The sequence below is a fragment of the Oryzias latipes genome, chromosome 7, assembly GCF_053564925.1.
Source record: "Oryzias latipes strain Hd-rR chromosome 7, Olatipes_Hd-rR_3.1".
Lineage (NCBI taxonomy): Eukaryota > Metazoa > Chordata > Actinopteri > Beloniformes > Adrianichthyidae > Oryzias > Oryzias latipes.
Window position 1 is genome coordinate 33,770,698 of NC_136243.1, and position 22,026 is coordinate 33,792,723.

The window sequence follows — 22,026 nt, forward strand, 5'->3', positions numbered from 1 at the left end:
TTGGTAAAAATCGTTGGCTCATCCAGGGACAGCTGGTAAAAATAGATATTTAACGTTGTTTGTCACCACCTGGTGTTAATAAAAAAGAAAAGAGAAATTACATTTTAGTTATAGGCAGTAAGCTAAGAAAATGTTGTTTGAAATCCTTAGATTTTTACCATCATTGCCAGCTGCATCACCATATTGTTCACTTTGACGTCATGGTTAGTAATTCCGGAACAGCAATTTTCTTGTATTTTCATAAATACATTTAAGTTTTATATGTTTTACACAGGCAGTCTTTAGAAAATTAGACTAATTGTTTAGGATAAACCTTTTGAAATACTGCTCAATGTCAAAGGAAATTGTTCATCTTAATTGGCACTTATTGCTCTGATATGCACCACGTCTACAGACCAGTCAGGGCTGTCTTTCCATTCTTTGGACAAGAAGTCACCTAAGGTGCTTCAGACAGGTAAAGAAAACTGGTTGAGTCAAAAGGATCTGAGACCCGGTCTGAAATGTTTGCAGCCAGATAATGTCTGGCAGAATGGAACGTCAACGTGAAGCTCAAACTGGGTAGAAGAGTTCAGAGGAAACAGAAAGGGTGAGAGACGGCACGGACAAAGAGACATTTGATGTTTGAGGTTTCTTCCAATGCTAAAAAAAGAAAGTAGTTCACGCATTAACAAGCACAAACAGTACACCTGTCTGATGTTGACGAGTGTTTGTATGTTGGGTCACTCTGACTGAGTGCTGCAGGTGCTATTTATCCATGCCTGTATGGACCGGCACTATGCCATGAAAAACAGCAGTGATGGCCTGGTTTCAAAGAGCTTTACCTGCTCTTTCAGCATCAAAAAGTGCACTTAGGAGCCTCTGTAATTTTCCATCCTTTCCTCAGCTCAAATCACATTATGATGAGCAATAGTCACTTTCTCTCATCCTCTCCCCAGCCTCCAGTCTTTCATCCTCACCCATTTCTCACCGCTGGTGATTTCATGTTAGACTCATGCTTTGTTGCAATAATAACAAGCTTTGCTTTTATACAACAGAAATACATCAATATGTAAAGACTGCATGTGCATATAATTTTGCCAGAAAGCCAGCATGCCCCTGAAAGTTATTCACTCGTCCTGTGATTTTCTGCAAAAACAAAAATGAAGTGTATCTTTGTTCCACCGACACATTGGGGATGTAATCATTCAGAGCGTCTCTGCAGGAGGTTAGAGCGTCTGGGTATCAAAAATAAGCTTTAAAAGCTGAGTGCTGCCAATCAGCACACAGCTATGATTATGAAACACAAGAAGATCTGATTGAGATTAGACTCGACATGCAGTTCAGATGATTGAACGGCAAGGAACCTCAAACACCACAAATGTAAAGGCAATGTTTTTCAGGTGATCATTTCTATTATTTAACCTTAAAATAAATTCGCTACAATCACTTTAGTGAGTCGAGACAAACATTTCATTGACTACAGAACCAAAAATATTACAAAAAAGATTTAAAAGCTGCAAAAAAAGGTCATAAATTGCCAGTTAATGTCATCAATGAAGCCTAAAGAATCTCCAAACTTCAGATATTCTGATCCACATTTCTATTGGTTTACATGTAGTAACCTGCATTTTATTTGTGTTGCCAGATGCAATTTATTTTGTTGAGTATGTTGTAGCCTGATAATGTATTTTCTTTAAATGTAAAGATTTATTTTGAATTTTTGAACATAAATAGTAAATGGTGTGTATTTATATGACACTTTTTCCGTTAAGGCACAAAGTGCTTTATAGAAACAATCCTATTCACATTGATGGCGGCGTCGCTGTCGAACACTGGGGCCAACCTATAACCATCAGGAAGAAAAAGAAAATGAAACTCCGAGAGTGGAGAGACGGGTGAGGAGGCGTGCATGCTCGGGTAGACTGGTGTGGAAGAAAGTCCAAGCAAAATAAACACAGCAAGCGAGCAAATTCCTGCTCGTTATTCCTGGACCGCAAAGGAGTTTGTGGACGGCTTGTTCCATGAAAAAATGAGAAGGACATCGTTGTTTGGGTTGAGTTTGTGGAGCTAAGAGGCTAAGTTAGCACGGTGAGCCATTTGGCCCACTAAACCCCAACAAGGAGGAAAGACTGTGGTGGGCAGATCGCTGTTTATCTGTAGACAAGAAGTGAATCGGCTTGTATTTTGTTGTTCTCTTGCTTCTTAGGACAAGGCGGGTAGGAATACCGTCTCTATTGTGGAATTAAGCTCCAATGCGCAACAACGGCAGAATTTACCAGTTTGCATAACACAGATAGTCAACTGAACTGAGTTTTTGTTTTCTCCTCCAAGCTCGGGTCCTCTACCAGAGGCCTGGGATCCTGAGGGTCCTGCAGTATCTTAGCTGTTCCTAGCACTGCACTTTCCTGGACTGAGAGGTCTGAGGTCTTTCCAGGTATCTGTTTTAGCCACTCCTCCAGCTTGGGGGTTACTGCCCCGAGTGCTCCAATTACCACAGGCACCACTGTCACCTTCACTTTCCAGGCTTTCTCCAGTTCTTCTCTGAGTCCCTGGTATTTCTCCAGTTTCTCATGTTCCTTCTTCCTGATGTTCCCATCGCTTGGTACTGCCACATCCACCAGAACAGCTTTCCTCTGTTCTTTATCCACCACTACAATGTCTGGTTGGTTCTCCATTAACATTCTATCAGTCTGGATCTGGAAGTCCCACAGGATCGTTGCCCTCTCATTCTCTACCACCTCCAGAGGTGTTTCCCATTTTGACCTTGGGGTTTCCAGTTCATATTCTGCACACATGTTCCTGTATATTATTCCAGCCACTTGATTGTGGCGCTCCATGTATGCTTTCCCTGCCAGCATCTTACATCCTGCAGTTATGTGCTGGATTGTTTCAGGCACCTCTTTGCACAGCCTACACCTTGGGTCTTGTCTGGTGTGGTAGATCTGAGCCTCTATCGCTTTGGTGCTCAGGGATTGTTCCTGAGCTACCAGGATGAGCGCTTCAGTGCTGTCCTGTAGGCCAGCCCTTTCTAGCCATTGGTAAAACTTTGATATGTTCAGTTATGGTCCGGTGGTCCATCCCATGCAGGGGTTTGTCCTCCCATGAGGATCTGTCCTCCAGCACTGTATCCTCTGCCCTCCATTGCCGGAGACATGCATGAGACAATGCCTGTTACCTCCAATCCTGTTAGTAACATGTAAAAAAGGCACGATACAGCTAAAATGAATGTTACTGTGACTATGCTAACTCCCAATCAAGTTAGTAACATGAAAAAAAAAAACAATAGACAGTCTGACACACCAACACATTAGCCGTTTATCAAGCGGTGGTGTAGGACCCAAAATGTAGGCTTGGTGACAGAAATGCAAACATTTACTAAATACTCTTCGACATAAAAATCATGGCGAAACAAAAAGGTAGCAGAGCAGATGACCTGACAATGAGGAACTGAAAAACCAGCTACTTAAATAGCCTGAGATGAAGACAGCATGACAAATCTGAAACTGCTCTAACTGAGGGACAATTCAAAACAGAACATGACCAAAAACCACAAGATAACTGACACAAACTTATCCAAAGTTCACAATCCTCACAGCGTTCGTGTATACACAATAACACGTAACATTGTTTGCAACTCATAAAAAAAGAAAAAAAGTCACAGCCTGACATTTTGATAGACTGTCGTGTTCCTCTTAAAATGTCTTCGGCATCAAAAAGGAACTAGAATTAATCCATAGGTAAATAAGGCACTCCGAATTGTCTCTTGTTTTTTGAAAAAGAGAAGAAAAACGGCTTTTAAGCAGGCAATAAGCAAGAGGAAGAAGTTTAGAATCATATCTGTTTTACAAATTGAAATCTCTTATCTTTGTGTTAAACTGTGAATTTTTTAAGGATGTACATTATGACTTTTTTACCATAACTAGCCAGGCGCTGAAAGGGTTAAACATATATCTAAGTTTTGTTAAAAATTTCCCAAAATGTTAAATTTATAAATAGATGAGGGGTGAGGGGGGACACACACCATTAAAAGAGACTTTGTAAAAGGCTGGCTAATTGAATTTTGTGTGGAGTAAATCCAATTTCCTTGTGTGATTGTAATCCATTAGAACAGTAAATTTAATTAGGCTTAAAGAAGTTTAAATGCAAAATATTCACATTTATGAATAGGATTTCCCAAAGGAATGCATTTCACTCATCTTCCTGTACCGAAGAGCCTTCTGTGTTTCACAAATCCTTAAAAGAGTAAACTTTTGAAATAGTTTTCTTGTTTATTCCATCTCTGATTGGGTCAAAGAGGCGTGAAGCAGACATTAACAAGCAACAACAGTAAATTTCAGACACATTAATTGCTTAATTGCAAAGAGTATTTTCTTAGCTGTATTATCATAAGCAATCCCTTTGAAGGATAGTGCTAGCATAGCAGAAAATTGTCCTGGGGGTCTTTTAGGAATTAGAAAAGCAGACAGCATGACGTGGTGGAGGGAGAAGTCTAAGCTAGCGGAACCGTCATTTGAAGTTTTTTTCCTCCTAATTATGTTTCTTCACTGCACTTTTTCCCCGGCTTTCCACTGAACATCCATTTTACCTCAAAATGCAGAGATTTTTCATGCGGAAAATAGGCTTTTGTTTGGTTTTATGCATTGCAAAGATATTTAGGAAAGATTAAATTCCTCTTTAAGATTAATTTTATAACAAAGAGAGTCCCGTCTTGATCAGTTTCCCTCGTATTGTTCTTCGTGTCCTTGTCAAACTTTATTCCATTTACACCGTCTACTGTTTGCTTTTTGCATTTTCTTCTTCTTCCTTCATTTCCCTTCCATCATTGCGCACCCAACCAGCATGAAACAAAAATAAAATCTTCAACAAGGTCACCAACCGTGTAATCTTACTAAACAAATGACGCTGCTTTCACACAAAAAATAAGAACGCCGTTGCGGATGCTGCCTCTGTCCACGATGGCAGCCGGGACAAACCAGAGCGTTTCTCTTTTTTTCCCATTGCCGTTTGCTGACTCTAGAGATGATTGCATTAATGCGAAACAGAAAGTAATATAACGCTGTGGGAAGAAATAGACCTGCTCGCCTCTCCATCTTTCCATGCTGCAGACATGCACATTATCCCACCGTTCTCAAAGCTTGCCTCCTTGTCTGTGCAGGCTGATGATGGCAGTCTGTGAAAAGTCCTGATCTGTGATTCTTCTGCTCCGTGCTGTCAGCGTTTTCCACCTTCCATACAGCAGAGGATTCCCTACTTCATACTCAGGTATTTCTACAACATAATTGATTGTTGTAACTTGAAAAAAATCAAAACACTTTATTAAAAAAAAGAAAAAACGAACGCCACACACTGCTGTACTTTCTCAAGTTTCTTCACTTCATTTCATTTGTGTTCACTTTCTCCATCCCAAAGCCGTTGTGGCATGAGTAAGTCCTGCATGAACTATGCATCAGATGGTACGTAGGCGGCTTAATGGCTTTTTAAGTTGATGTGGGCAACATTTTTCTTTAGGCTTATTGCATTGTGAAATATTGTATTAAGTAGGAGCAGAGGTTTAAAGCCTTCTCAGCACCACATTAACCAACCCAGACAAGTGTAGATAATTGCTAATTTCCTACAACAAAATATTTCACGCTGAAGTAGCCGCTGATGTTTTTGAATAACATGGGAGTTTTTTTTTCACACATGGAATCTGTGAGGGCGCCAATCTGAAATAAACACTCATGTCAGACATTGTTGTTTTACAGTAAACATGATCACAAATGAAGATGGAAGCAGCATTCAAGGGTTCTAATCTAAGAGAAATACAGAGGTCCTGAAGAGCTTTAAATTGACAAAAGGAATACAATGTTAGAATTACCATTAAGATCCTTGTGGCCTTTGACTTTAACCTCTTGTCTGAATTTGTTCTTTTAAGTATAATGTTTTATTGGTACTTCAAAAACTCTGTCAACCCAGAAGGAAGACTACATTTGACAGTAGAACAGTGTATATGGACGCCATCTCTCCGCATGAGACCGGGCTTCCCCCAAAACGAGCTCCAATTATCCACAAAACCAACACCGTTTTCTGGGCACCGCCTAGAAAGCCACCGGTTAAGTGATGAAAAGCGACTGTACATTTCATCACTGACTAAGTTCAGCAGGGGACCAGAGAAAATTACAGTGTCTGAAATCAACTTAGCAAGTTTACACACCGAAGCTACGTTTAACAGCCTCTGATTGTCTCCGTCGGGCATCATTACCGCCTGCGTGAATCACGACTCGACGGAACCTGGACTTACTCTGAGCTAACATCCTAAGGTTTTCCTCGATGTCACCAACTCTGGTCCCCGAATGACACCTGACTGTGTCGCTGAGGGGGGAGAACCTATTACTAACGTGGATTCTCGCGTTTAGCACTATGTTTCCTCCAAACCGGTACAAACCCTCCCGGTGTGCTTCCCTGCTGCTGGGAAGGCGCTGGGGTGCTAACTGGGTTAGCCCTGGCCTCCAAGTCTAACAAGACTACACTTAACACATCTAAAGGAGGCAGAATTCTCACTAAACATATGGCACATGGGGCAGGAAAGGGGGGAAGCAGAAGAAGTGGAAGCCATGCTAAGCGCTGAGCTAAGGCTAGCTGTGTTTTAGCTAAGGAAAATCGATTTACTTTGTAAACTAAGAAAAATGGACAGCAAGCGGCTAACACGTGTGAAGGAAAAAGCAGCACGAGGAGAGGCAGAACCTTTGAGAAGAGAAGCGTGGTGGACATTTTCTGTCACACTTGCTTTTCTCCCTCGTGCATGAGAAACTTGATTCTTGTTGTGGCATGTTGTTTATAATTGTGTTTTTCTTTAATGTCTAGATGCATTTATCTGACACACGGTAGTGTATACAGTAGTGTACTAAAAGATGCTAAATGTGAATATTAAACCAGATAACATTAAAGTAAGGCAATAGTGATCAGGCTAACGGCATCAAGAGCAACAATCAGCATTGGATTACACTCACTCGGAAATGACGTCACAGGACATGCGGTTGCCGTGGCAGCATCCACTTTTACATGGATCATTTACATGTGTAAGTGAATGTATACATTTGGTTATGTATGTGTGTGAATATGTAAATTACATTACTTGAAACCTTCTTAATTACAGTATTTATGGGAACATGCTCTGTATCCACAAGGGACATGAGCCACTAAGTGTTTAAGGTGTAAATAAAACATTTTAATGTATTTTCCTTTCTTTTCTATATGCTTATGCTTCTTGTCAGGGTCAGTCAGATGCCAACATGTCCAGAAAAATCTGGAAGTGCTCCTTTTGATGTGTTTGTCCCCTGCACGAAAAGACAAAGGAAGCAGAGAAGGAAGAATTAAAGTAAAATAAAGGAGACCCACCAATACCTCCATTATTACAGAATTTGTTTTGGTGTTTTAAAAGCAATACAGTGGTAAATTCAAAATTAATTATGCATGACTTTGATGCATAAATTGCGAGCTGAGACACGGGAAAGTAAAACCCAAATGAAAATGAAAATTGGAGCCTATCAAAGGACAGTGTCAGAAATCTTTCATCGTGTGCAGAAGATAGGAAAATAAATGTTTATTTTCGGGTCAGTGAGAATGTTAATTAGAATTTCTACTTTCTTTTTTTTTTTTTTGGTCACAGAAGCATGAATGGCAGAGAGCTCTGAGTTGAATGGGATTACTACTGCAAGGCTATCTCTAATGCATGGTAAATGACAGCTTGTCAACGTTGAGGACATTTTCAATGACAGATTGCCTGTTTCTCTGGAGATCATATCCTTCGAACCGATGCCTGGAAGGAGAAAGGATTTCAGCATCATCAGGGTGTTCAGGAAACTTGCTTGTGTTTACACTGATTAGACATGCAAATGTACTTTAATAGCACTTTTGTGCAAGGATATCCATGCATTCATAAAATACACTTTGTTCCAGGTTCTCCTAATGCAGTGCTTCTCAATTATTCCCCAGGAAAAGAAAATGTTTCGCTACCCCCACCCCCACCCCCCATAAACTTCCCCCACCCCCAACACACACACAGTGACAATATATTGGGTTAGTATCTATAAAAATTGTGGAAGTATACCTAAAATTGTCAAATATTAACTTTAATTACCCACACAGAAACTCTGTTATAGTCTAACACAGAAAAATAGCTTAAAGTCCCTGAAATAAAAAAAGATCTGTCATTACTTATTTAAACTAGCAACATTTTGACCAACTGAACCATAGGATGCTGAGAAAAATAATTCAATCAATAAATAATATTAAATGTTAATTGATCTGAAACATTAACATTAATAAAGTGCAGCTGTTTTCCGGCATTACCTGCTGTCTTTCTGTCAAATACTGACACCAACTAAACCACAGGCAGACAAAGAATACATTTGTGGAAAATAAAAACACGTCATCAAAATGTCTACAATAGTTCATAAAGAATGACGTTATTAGCATGAGTTAGCTAATCCAAGGGCACGCGATGATCCTGGTGTTGCGTAAACCACGCAGCGCTTGCAGCTCTCCGCGTGCACTGTTTCACCTCTTAGCTTGATCCCTCTACCCCTCCCTTTACGTTCTCACACACGCAGCCACGTGTGACAGGAGACGGGAACGCGCAGCTGCAGGGACGGTAATTCACAGTTTCAGGCTGTGACAAACTCTGTGATAGAACAGATAATAGGAAACCAATAGTGGACCAGTTTTTTTTCCAAGCACTGAGCCGCTGTTCCATAAATATCCTGTGTTAGGTGAAAATTGCAAAGCAGGATTACAGATGTTTAGGGCTACATTACCTTACATTACCTACATTACCTACATTACCGTCACTACCTTATGAACTATTCTCAGACAGACGTGAACATGTTTGCATTTTTCTCTCTTGTTTAAACTTTCTATAGAAAATTAAGTCCAGTTTTATAGAATGAAAACAAAGATCTGATCACAATGAAGATTTATACAAGTCTAGCGAGCTGCACATGCGGCATCTCTGTAAGAGACATGGTACTGAAGAGATTGATTGACAAGATCGTCAACCAATCAAGACGCAAAACAAAATGAGTTCTAAAAAAAAAAAGAGCATGCAAAGTTCCATTAAACATAATCCATGGAAGGCAAACCACGACATACTGATGTCTTGCTGTATACCTGTATAATATTCTTTACATGGTTGGTTGTAACTAATAGGGTAGAAACAAGCAGATTTTTAGTTGGTTTTCTCATTGTTGGGTTAAAACAACCTCCAACATCAGAATAACTACAAGAAGGAAAGAAAGAAAACACACCAAGGTACCTTTTACGAGGAGAGCGAACAGAGATCATACCCAGCAAACAATTTCTCTCCACTCTGGCGCATATTGTGTCGCCTCCCCTTTTATTAAGTTTGTTATTCCCTAATTTACATATGCGCTGAGCTCTAAGGAGGGGATACAGAACACATCTGCAGCACTATCAGAAAACATTAATTGTGAGATGTCTATCTTTTCACAGCCTTCCCACATCATCATCTGACCTGCAAAGCCTTTTCTCATGGATAACTAACACAGAGCGTCCTTCGATTCATTCAAGACACAGCTAACACACAAGTTCACGGGAGGATGCTGGGAAGACGCAAGGATAGGGGGTTTCCCCCAAGGGTTTCACCTCCATCTTCCTCTGGAACAGAGTTGGACACCCACAATTCTGCAAACATGATTGTATTAACTATATAACTAAGTAATGCATAAAAGCAAATATAAGACAGCTTATGTCCATTATTTCAACACTAATCCTTTGTGAAATAGTTGTCCTTAACTGGTTGCTGCTCTCAACAATATGGATCGCGTTGTGTTTGGAGTGCGCCTGCAGATTCACCATCTGTTTCATATCTGCAGTTCCACTGAAAGCATTAAATAGGCTGATTATAGACATTATCAGTAAGTGCCACCCATTGTGACAACAGATGTGAATCTCTCCAGAAATGGTGGTGGAAATGGTCCCATCCATGTCACCATTCCAATATCCCTTTATTTATTCTGATACACATTTCATCCTAAGCCATGAATATGAAAACCCATAAATTGTTATTTGGAGCAGTCAATGATTCAAACGGGTGAGAAATAATGGTCATTGTGACTTCTGATTGTAACACAGACCTGTCATTTTGACTCAAAAAATCATTATTAAAAAAAAAAAAACATGATGTGCATTTTCATATTTTCTGCTCCTGGACATTGATTCAGTCAACTGTCTCTTTCCAGAGACCTTAAACTAATTAGGCCCTCAAAGTGAAGCATGGGAAAAGTATCTGTCAATTAACTCCAACCCTGTGCTCCTATGGCATTTAGTTTTTGCATTTTCCATTGTTGGTTATTGACTAAATGCCACATGGACTTGGATTAGAGCAGATCATTAGCATGCTTCTGCTTCTCATCTCATCATGCTTCTTCTGTTGCATCCAGTCTCCTCTGCATGGTTAATGATTCTCAAGCTAGATGAAATGATCAGGTGTTTGCGAGGGTCTGACACAGCAGAGAACCCCAATCATGCCACCTCTGTTTATTGGAAAAGAGTCATTTGACAGTCACAAGTTGTTTTTCTTCAGTCCACTGTCAGACGACAACACTTTATTACAATCATTAATTTAAAAACTGAACAGCTGCTAAACTTTTGAATCATCAAGTTTGACATTTTATGCTGGCATGTTGATGATTTACCAAGATCATGTTTAAGAGTGTGCAAAGTTGCATGTGCTGTTGTTTAGGATATACAATTCATTATAAGATGAATTGTGCAACAAAAGCTCTGTTTCCATTACACATATGAACAAAACTTTATCGAAATTCTAGAAATGTCGAAAAAACACAATTTTGCAATTACAGTTTCCATTACATCACAATTATGTGAATAAGCACAAACCAAAAGTCATTCAAAAACAAGATGACAGACGTGAACAATACCTTTACAGCAGCTACATTCAAATTTCTGCCACAGCACTAGCGGTCATCATCGTCAACGTCTCATTCAGGCCAAGGAGCGGCAAACTTCTTACATGTGGGAGCGGTTACAGATAATGCCATTTTGGGAAATGGTGGTTGGTAGTTTTACAGAGGAGCTGTGGATCCAACAATTCCACATGACACGCTAAACTTTCGATGAGCTGTGTGATGCTGTGGAACCGCTTGTGGTTCCCACTGTACAGTGCCCAAGGCGACCAGTTCCTACAAAGAGGCAAATTGCCAACTGATTGTTGGTCACAGGACTTAGTTAAAGACGTGTTCCCATTGCAAGTAGAGACATATGTACATTGCTATTCGCTTCAAAATCCACCTCCTCTAAGCGCAAAAACATTTTTACGAACAGTGCAAGTTTTTTTTAAATTGTCATGTATCCATTAGATTAATTTATTATTGCAAATCCTGTAGGACTATAGGAAGAAAGTGGAGAACAGGGAGAACCCCCACGCATGCCCTGAGGGAACATCCAAACTCCACACAGGAACATTTGGGATTTGAACTGTGGTCTTGTCACTGTGAGGCAAGAGTGCCAACCACTGGGCCACTCTGCAACCCATGTCAGGGTGTGAAAAATGTACCAGGTAGGATCCGTCCTTGATCCAGAAGAGGGTGTCAGGTGTACAGGGAGAGGAGGCCAAGATGGTAGTTTCGGATGAATCTCAGGTGCAGGAACAGGGCTGGCAATAATCTGTGATCCGAAGTCCAAAACCAGGAAACTGATGAGAGCTTGAAACTATGTACAGGTGGCTGGAGAGTCACTGGCAGCAGATGACTTTCTGGCAGAAGGCCGCTGGGGAAAGCCTGCTTAAAAAGACAGTCACACATGTGAGAGTGATTGTGCTGATTACCTGTCAGCTCCTCACAGGTGGAGACAGGAGGCAGGATCATGACAGCTCTTGCCTTTTTCCTCATTATCTAACTCTGCCCCAAACATACCTGTTTACCTCTCATGCCCCCACACCTACTTTTGAGACAGTTTCATCCCCCCTGTTCCATTGGTTCACTCTTTAGGCTCTGCACATACACACTCACGCACATGAAGACTACAACAATATAGAAAATCTATTGGGGTAATCCCTAACAGCAAATCCTCTGTATTTCTATTTCCAAATTTTCACCTGAAAGTCACCAAACCCTCAAATGAAACTGGCATTCCGTCTATGACCTTAGTGTGTTGGCTTTCACGCTCCAAAGCTGTGTTTTTTCTGCCATTACACTCGAAAAGATGCAAATAAACAACTAGCTGCCAATTATTTCCCCTTTAATTACTCTACACGCTGCCCTTTATGGTGATTACTGTGACCTTTGTTTTCAGAGCTTCTCCTCCGCTCTGCCTCTCCGCCATGTTGGATGCTTTTAGCCCCGATGTTTCAACTGTGCTCCGTGAAAGCCAGCCCCCGTAATCGACCAGGCAAAAGACTGAGGCCAATTAAAAGTATTTTACCCAGCACTTAAGGTTGACATGAGTTGGCACAGCTGCCTCAGCAAATGCCATTTTAACAGCAAAATCATGAATGTGTAATTGCTGCGCTAATGAACCTGATGGTTTGAGTGGTGTAATAGAGGGACCCCCTGCCTTGACTAAAACATGAACACACAAACGCACACACACACACAACATTTTTTGATGGTTTTATTCATTAGACCACTCTATCGTGCCAAGAGGGAAACAAATATTTTCTTTCCTGTCCTAATTTCCCAAGGCAATCTTTAAATTACATTTTGGAAATAAAGTCTCACTCCCAGCAACATATGCATATATATAAAATGCCCCCTCTCACCCTTCTGTGGGTGGTTTCTCACCCAAGCTCGGGTCGGGTCCTGCAGTATCTTAGCTGTTCCTAGCACTGCATTTTTTCTGGACTGAGAGGTGTTAGGTCTTTCCAGGGATCTGTTAGCCACTCCTCCAGCTTGGGGGTTACTGTAAAATATAGTCAAAGTTTAGGACTATGGAAAGAGGATGCAACTTGTTTTTTCATCCACCGCTGTGCAGCTTTGAATCTATGTTCAACCTCCTGACCTCTAGAGCATTCCCTCACATGCTTCGGCTAACTTTAGAAATTCCAGTGTGTTGTAAGATAACTTAGTCCTTAGCCTAGTAATTGGCAATAATATAGCATGCTAGCTTGGTTTTGTTAATTCTTTTGATTTGTAAAATAAACAAACAAACAAGAACATTAAATAATGAAAACAGAAGCCACCATTTAAAAACTCTACTGTAAACCAAACATTTATTGCGCAGGAAACAAAATTTCTGACTGTATTCTGAATATATGAATAAATGTAAAAAATGAAGATTTTCAAATCTGACCAAAATAGAATGATCAATTCGTGAATCACATTATTAAAAAAAAAGGTCTAATAATGAGTCAAACTGCTTGACTAATGATACAGACATTAGTAAAATCTAGGATTTTAGAGGGATGTGTTGGCTACAGCTTTGGTCAGTGGTTTTGTTGTCATAAACACATTCACAGCAAAAAGTATCTTCTTCGTAGTTGTATATTTCTATTTTGGTGTACCTTTCCAGTCCCTAATCGTTCTTATCCCAACAGATCTCCACACACTTTGCTTTTCTAGTTTATCACCCATGAGCTGTCAAGTTTAAATGTCATCTCTTTGGCTTTCTTATTCAGCTGTCATTACAGATCAAAAGCAACCCACCTGCACACGGATCTTTAATCTCAGTTTGGTCCTTAGGATGCCTCATATCTCCTCCTCTTCCTCTCCACCTGTTGTTATGTTCCTTTCACACTTTAAAAGGGAGAAAATACAGTAATCTCCAGCCTCTTCTGCTCAAACAACCGCTGGGAGAGCTCATTTGGTTCATATACATTGTATACACTGCAACAATAATCGTCTTTTGATGGAAAAAAGAAAAAACTAAACTTAAAGATTAGGAATAGTACGTCCTAGATTCATCTACACATCTTTCAATATTCTCATGTTTATCATGCAGCAACTGTAAACTGGTTTCTATGGAGATTAGTAAACTTTGCTTAAAGGCACAGTCACGAAAAGCCCATTCAGATGGTTTATACGGACAGTCCTTGTATCGTTTGAATTATCTTAATGGGATCATAGAGTTAAAGATGGGCAGAAAGTACTGGTTGTGTATCATGTGATATAATCACTGACAGCTCAAATTCAAAACAGGACTCTTCATGCATTCACAACATTACACTCTATTGTCGTCTTGTTAAATTTTGGACTTAAACTCCCTCAAATACAGCTTGTGTGGATCTCATGTCTTACAACTGCAACAAGAAAGTATATGGAATATCCTTTTGTAGGCAAGTCAATTTGTACTGAACAGTGGGAGTGCCTTGGCGGACACAACTCTGCAGCATTGCTGGGCAGTCAGGAACTGTACCACTGGACTTGCAGACAGGGGTGGTGGTTCCCCTTTTGAAGAAGGGAGACCTGGGCGTGTGTTCCAACTATCGAGGGGTCACGCTTCCCAGGCTCCCTGGGAGAGTCTATGCCAGGGTACTGGAGAGGAGAGTCCGTCCGATAGTCGAGCCTCAGATCCAGGAACCACAATGTAGGCCATGGTTTCTGCCCTGTTCATGGAACAGTGGAACAGCTCTACACCCTCTTTAGGCTGCTGGAGGGTTCGTGGGAGTTCTCTCATCCAGTCCACGTGTGTCTTGGACTTGGAAGGTGTTCTGGGAGTATGGAGTCCAGGGAGCCTCGGTATGACTGGAGCAGAAACTTGGTTAAGTCAGACATGTTCCCATTGCATGTTGGACTCCGGCAGGGCTGCCCTTTATCACCGGTTCTGTTCACAGTCTTTATGGACAGAAGTTCTAGGTGCAGCCAGGAACCGGAGGAGGTCTGGTTTGGGGACTACAGAGAGATTTCCTTTCTGCTATTTGCAGATAATATTGTCCTGCTGGTTTCATTGAGCCAGGACCTCCAGCGTGCATTGGGGAGGTTTGCGGACGATTAAGAAGCGGCTGGGATGAGTGTCAGCACCCGTAGATCCGAGGCCATGGTTCTCGACTGGAGAAAGGTTGTTTGCCCTCTTTGGGTGGGTGGGGTGTTCCTGCCCCAGGAGTTTAAGTATCTCGGGATCTTGTTCAAGAGTGAGGAAAGATCGGAACGTAAAATCGACAAGCAGATTGGAGCAGTGCCCACCGTTTTGCGGTCGCTGTACCGGTCCGTTGTGGTGAAGAGAGGCAGAAAGCGAAGCTCTCAATTTACCGGTTTATCTCTGTTCCAATACTCATCTATGTCATGAGCTCTGGGTCATGACCGAAAGAACAAGGTCCTGGATACAAGCGGCTGAAATGAACTTCCTCCGTAGGGTGGCTGGGCGCTCCCTTGGAGACAGGGTGAGAAGCTTGGTCACCCGCAGCGAGCTCGGAGTGGTGCTGCTGCTCCTCCACATTGAGCGGAGTGGAAGGGGCTCAGGCATCTGGTCTGGATGCCTCCTGGACACCTCCCTGGTGTTTCGGGTGTGTCCCACTGGGCGGAGGCATCGGGGAAGACCCAGGACATGCTGGAGAGACTACGTGTCTCAGATGGCATGGGAACATCTTGAGGTTCCCCCAGATGAGATGGAGGAAGTGGCTTGGGAGAGAGGGAAATCTGGGCATATTTGCTTAGACTGCTGCCCCAGCGACCCAGTCCCGGATAAGCAAAAGCTAGGTGGATGGATGAATGGATGGAATTTATTGCTTTTTTTCAAAGACTCCTGGTTTTTGTCTTTTGAATGCAGCTTCCTTTAATTTTGAAGTCGAAGGCTCTTCCGCTTCCTCACATGGCACTTTTCTGCCTAAAGAACCTTTTCAAATACATTTGTTTTTTTGTTACGTTGCTAGCTTGGATTTTTTTATTTATTTATTGGTTGCCACAGACGCTTTAAGAAAGTGGGGGATGGATTTTTCACACGTGACCGAGTAACTTGACATGTGCCAGGAATGAGTCAGATGTGGTTGGGAGAATCCAGTGGTTTGTCAAAATAAAACTTCCTTCAGAATCAGATGTAAATAAAATGGTGAAAAAAATGTAGGTCTTATTTTTTTGCCTCTGCAGCCCGAAACCAACTGTCCCAAGGACTTGCACTGGTCGACACCCTGGGGGTTGGGATCATTGATTTACAAGATTCACTCTAAATGTATTTGCTATTGACAGACACAACAGCAAATACTTCAAATAACTTCCTTTCTGGCTTAGCCTTTACAAGAGATGAAAAATGTGTTTGTGTTAATCACTAAATGTGGGTCTTTTAAGCTGAAATAATAAGTTTTACTGCTATAAAACACTAAACTGGTAAAATGGTCTGAAAATGGTAAAATGAGGCACTGTAGCTTACAATCGTCAACATGGCTTTGCTAGTCTTGTTTTCATAACGTTAGCAATGTTGACAATCATCTGTCCAACATACGTTCTCATCATTTTAGCTTTCTGCTAACTCCCGGCTGGCCACTGTCTTTTTCCGCTTTTGTTGTGATTTTTAATGCAGCTGACTGGATTTTCCCAAAGGCTCTTGAATTTTAGGGACATTTAGTCTACCACTGAGAACTTTAATCACTTTAAAGATGATGTGTGTTCTCATCCTCACAGGTTTGTTGACTGTTGCACATGTTTAGGTGGCCATTTTGGAACCTTTACCCAAAAACTCTCTTTCACTAAGAGGTCATTGAACAGAAGGAAAGGTGTCTGGTACTGCAGACGAAGAACATTCTCATGTTTAAATATCTAGTGTAAATTTGTCTGTGTTGGCGAAATTGCAATGATGTAAAAATAATAGGATTTTTTTTACTAATGCAAGGTTTGCTTAAAGTTGAAGGATCAGAAATTCCTGGAGGGACCAACACATCCAGTTTAATTTAGAAAAATTGCAGTGCAGTTATTAATCTTAGCAAGAGGAGTGTTGCAAATGAACATGCAAGTCTCCCCCCAGAGCAGATGAGTGACAAAGGTCGCTGCACCTGCGTGTGTTTGTAATAGAGTTGGAAAATGGTTCAACTCCCTCCCTCAATGAAAAAAAAAAAACTAAATGCCACCTCATTAAAAAGCTCATTCAAATGAGCTCAAACACTGTTGTTGCCATCAATCATGCTGGCAGGTGCAGGTTTACGATGGTTCAACCTAGGGAAGTGTTACTACTTAAAAATCGTAAATCAATAAAGATTTCCACACGTTCAAAGACAATTTTTTTAATCTCAAACATTGAAAAAAAAAGTCTGTTTCTTGTGAGTCCTACCTTCAAAATGCAGTTTGGCTTTCCTTCTAAGTTCAGCTGTGTTGTTTCTTTCTGAGGTTATTACGTTGGCTTCCACTGAGCTTTGTTTGGCCCTCCCCAAGACTCCAGCAGGACCTAATGACTTTCATTATCAGATGAAGGAATTTAATTTGAGCTGCACTGGTGTCAGAGATGAGTATCCCGATATGGAGCCATGCAGGAGAAAATAAAAGAGCGAGTAATTACTCTTCAGGGGCACGGGTGGGGTGGGATGGGTGCAGTTTGTGAGTCACCAAAGCACTTTGGGTCAAAACACTGTGAGAAAAAGCAGGAGAGACGGAGAGACAGAAATCCACGCCACCGTTGTGTTATGAGATTTTCAGTGGGGGGTCTGCGTCTTCACCCTGACTGGAGCAGCGGTCCGCCGTATCGTCCACAGCCCCCCTCATGCTCTAACAAACAACAGAGTAAAGCAGGTGAGCTGGAGGATCTGTTCACCACAATGTGAGACTGGCGCCAGATTAGTAATGTGTCATTAGGAATTTGTTCAGTTGCAGATTTGCTGCAGCTGAATAGACAAACATACCTGTTCTCCTGCGAAACACTAACCTGAAGTGACTGGCTCATTTCCGTGAAAGACTCTTGAGATTATTCAGGAAGAAAAGAAATATTTATCAGTGCTATTTCTGTTTCTCAGGTAGATTTGTACATAAAAGCTTTGGCTGTCTCTGTGTGCGTTTGCCGTTGGTACTAAATAGACTAAAGAGACGATCTTGCATAAAAGGAAGAAAACCCTTTTAGATGTTGGACTGTCCTGAAAAGATCTGATAGTTATAGTAGACCCGTTTCTGCTACAGACTGTAAATAAAATGCAACTAAAGCCCTGCGTGTTCTCAGATTTTACCTGTTTTGGTCATGAAGACGTTAAGTGGGGAACGTTGTCATCAAAAATAATGTTAATAGGTTTACTTGTCAATATTTTAGTTTAATTTGGGAGTGTAGTGCTCTTCTATGTCTTGCTGTTCTGGAATGAACAAGTGCGCATATACCGATGCACACAAACATATCTGCAAATTACTTGTTGTCGTGTACAGTTTGGTCAAATTTGAGGGATGTTAATGTTTAGTTTAGGTTGAGTCATATCCAGCAGCCATGGCTTTACAAACAGCTTCAAATGGGTCCAACTAGTGATTTTCTAATAGAACTGGACAGAGTGAGTGTCCAGTCACCCAAATTCAGTTACCTTTTTTGTTTGTGCAGACTGTGTAAGCAGTGATTGGTCCTGGTCGGTCTGATTCAACATTTCTGGCAACCACTCTTACCAATCAGCAGTAAGCTTGTTGGAAGGCCACACCCCTACCACTTAAATTGGGGCTACACAAAATCTGTCAAGAGTTGGACTTGGGGGCCAGCAGGCTCCACCCACTATTAAGGAATCTGTTTGGTCAGTTTCTATTAAGGAATCTGATTGGTCAGTTTATAACTTGAATAGCTTGACCCACAGAAAAAATATCCTGAAAAAATTGTATCATCAAAGAACATGATTAAAAAAAGACATCAGAGCAAGAAAGGTTATTCAGACCAATAGAATGACTGAAGAAAATATGTTTATTTCTCTATAGAAGTCTTTGGGAATTTGTCTTCTTGGAGCCGTGGGTACTTCCTGTTTGGAAAACCAGGGAGGAGGAGTCACTCAGTCCAGCTCTTATATACAGTCAATGGGTCCAACATAAACCCGTGTGTCACTTCATTAGTAAAAATGTTACACACAAAAAAAGGCTTTTTGTTGTGCAATCAACTATGATCACAAACTAAAAACTAAGTAATCTCTTGCCGAACTTTCTGCAAATGAATAGAGACAGAACCATAAAATACTGGTAAAACATTTTTAGATAAACCTTTACCCACTTTAGATATTCATCATTTCACTCCGGTGTTTAAAAAAAGAAGTATCTGCCCCTTTTTTTTAATCGTAAATTGACTATTTCAGACATTAAACTAAAACGTTTAGTGATAGACAATATAAAAACAGTAAAGACAGAATAACACCAAATAAATTCAGACGAAAATAACTATGATGAGGTTTATAATAGTGATACAACTGAAGAAATTCATGTTAGAGAGTAAAACGAACAGTTCAGGCATACATCCTTAAGTATGTGATCACCACAGCGCAGAAACTCGCAAAATGATGAGAAATGAGTGTTTGATGTATTTGGAATCATAGCCGGCAGAGGGCAGCATTGCTTCCTGTTTGAGATCACTCCATCAGCCTCCTCCTCGCCCGCTGTGGAGGTGACAGATGGGTGCATGGAGGTAACTGGCTGAGAAGGGCATGTAAGAGGAGTGATATGAACAAGGAGGGCGACGTGGAGCTGGATGGGAGGAACAATGAGGGTGAGGCGGCGGTTTCTGACAGAGATGAGAGCGAGAAAAGTTTCCCTGCAGATCTGATGGGAGACAGAAAATTAAAAATTGAATTGCCTGATTGGATTTATGTTACATTCACAGTCACTTTGCACTGTTTTTCATTATCAAAGTGTCATATCCTCTCATGGAAATCAGCACATCCCTGTCACATTTCAGCCTCACTGCGCCGAGGCTCTAAAATACTTTTAACAGTTTTCTGCATTAGATGTTAAATATACACACATCTGTTTATGACTTCATCAGTACAGTGAATGACAACAGCCTCATGAATGTTATGTCCGTGTCTAATACTTCTTGTAACCAGCTTGTTTAATAACCAGGATGAGAGCATCGACAGGAACATGATGCTCCGCTCTCACAACACATTTCCTGTTCCAAAGGGAGAAGTTCCCAATCCTGTTTGGTAAATGTGTCACTGATCCACACACTTAAAAACAGACTCCAACTTCACAAATGTAAGTGAGGTCAGAATATTTAAGACTTGGTTATTTGAAGATAATCAACTCCAAAGAATTCTGGTGGTTGAAGATGCTCACCATGAAGCAAAAAGGACTCATGCAGTACTGTGGACTGTCTTTTTTTCCTGTTTGGTCAGAATTTTACAGAAATACGTGAAAGTTCCCTCTGATATCATTAACAATGAATGAAGAAACAAAATTGTCATTATTTTTGATTTTTTTTTTACAACAAACATTTGAACAATAATACAAATACCTCCAAATAACAAAACCTTATTTTTTTTGTTATTTTGACTCCAATAAGTGAGACCCACTGAACACAGTGAGACCATCATGTGGAAAACACTAAATGAGGAGTGTCTATCACCTCAACGCAGTTACCTTTCTATCCCCCAAATCTGTTTCTTTGTCCAGTTTGTAAGCGAACACTTCAAACGTTTTTTTGTTGTTTTTACATAAATGAGTGAATGACATATAAAAAACTTCTCTGCACACTTTTTAAACTGAAAAATAAGTAATAAAGACTGATAAATTATGTACTTTATTTTCAAAAAATCTGAAAGGGCAACAAATATTTTATGTTTTACCTTCATGGTTTGTGGTGAAGTTGTGTCAGTATTTTCTTCATTGGCAGTCAAGATCAAAGACACAAAGCGTTTAGAATGAAGTAACTTACCTAGTCGTTTCTTCTGTGTTCATGATGCAGCGTAAGAGGAAACTGGAGATCCTTCATGGTGACTATAGATTGGACTACCGATCTGATCTTTATTTTATTTCTGCTGATATTCCCACATCCATCTTCTTTTTCTTAAGATCAGAAGAACAAAGTTTCATTGTCCGCTGCTTCGTTGTGCTGCTGTATTGTGTTGGGCGTGGGCAGCCACCTGGCACTTCTTCACAAAGCTTTTGGTGTTGCTGACGTTAATGTGCCCAACAAGGCCACTGTGCATTGTTCCAATCTTTGAGTTGAATACGGCTTTTTGGGTTTGACGTGAGGAAGAAAACTGTTTATCAAAGACCAGAAAAAGCATCTTTTTAGAGCTCATCTTCAATTCAGTTTTGTTTGTATGGCCCAATAGTACAACACAGTTGTCTCAACAGGCTTTAGTAATTGTGCAAAACATAAAATCTGTTATAAAATACAAAAGCCAATTGCCAAGCTCAACTAAACTAAACTGGGCATCCCTGCCCTTACACCCTCCTTCTCAATAAGGAAAAACTCCTAAAAAAACACAAGATTCCATGGAAAAAAAGAAGAAACCTCAGGGGTGTCCACATGAAGGAGGAATCCTCTTCCAGGACGGACAGCGATGTACCAGAACCCTTAGAGAAGAATTCGCTTATCTAACTCTACATCTATGAGTAGTGTAGCAATTGGGCTTCATTTGACAAAACAAAAAAAAAAAAACATCTGCCAAAAAACAAAATTGATGGTAAAGCCAATGTAATATTTTTGTGAAAAGAAAAACAACCGGTAGTTGTGTTTATTTTCATCATCAGGCACATCTCCATGAAATGTCGGGAACTGTGAAGGAGACGACAAGCAGGACATTCATGATTGCATGACAGAAAAAGTGGAACCTGTAAACTTTAAACAAAACCAGCTGCAGGAAGAGAAAATGACGCTAATATGATAATTAACACAAACAGCAATTTAAAGAAGGAAAACAAAAATTCAACCATAAAAAACAAAGTATGGACTATACAGTGACAGAGGAAGTAGTTAGGTGAATCAAAACAGCTGCTTTAATCAGAAGCCATTCTTTCAACATGACTTTGGAACCAAATGAAACCTTAACTTCTTCCAAACACAAAATGACTTTTTCTCTCACAAAGATACAATTTTCAAATTTGTTTTTTGTCAAAGTTTGGAGTTTCAAATACAGACTTTATTTTTCCCCCTCTCGGGTAAAAAAAAGCTACCCTTTTAAAATCAAATCCAATTTTCCTGAATTAAAAAATGTGTTTTCAA

The 22,026-nt window shown here is 40.5% G+C and overlaps 1 long non-coding RNA gene across 4 annotated transcripts; it reads right to left on the bottom strand.

Moving 5' to 3' along the window:
• Window positions 1–10,505: 10,505 nt before the first annotated feature.
• Window positions 10,506–21,452, bottom strand: LOC144993941 (uncharacterized). 4 transcript variants are annotated; one of them, XR_013657251.1, is made up of 5 exons: window positions 20,731–21,452; window positions 17,188–17,618; window positions 13,638–13,727; window positions 12,755–12,894; window positions 10,506–11,774 (listed from the first exon to the last, which is right to left on the bottom strand). It is a non-coding gene; the product is annotated as an uncharacterized LOC144993941 (long non-coding RNA). The 4 variants fall into 4 exon arrangements; XR_013657250.1 differs by having other exon boundaries at window positions 17,188–17,308; window positions 17,413–21,452; XR_013657252.1 differs by having other exon boundaries at window positions 12,777–12,894; window positions 17,188–21,452.
• Between the last annotated feature and the right edge of the window lie 574 nt (window positions 21,453–22,026).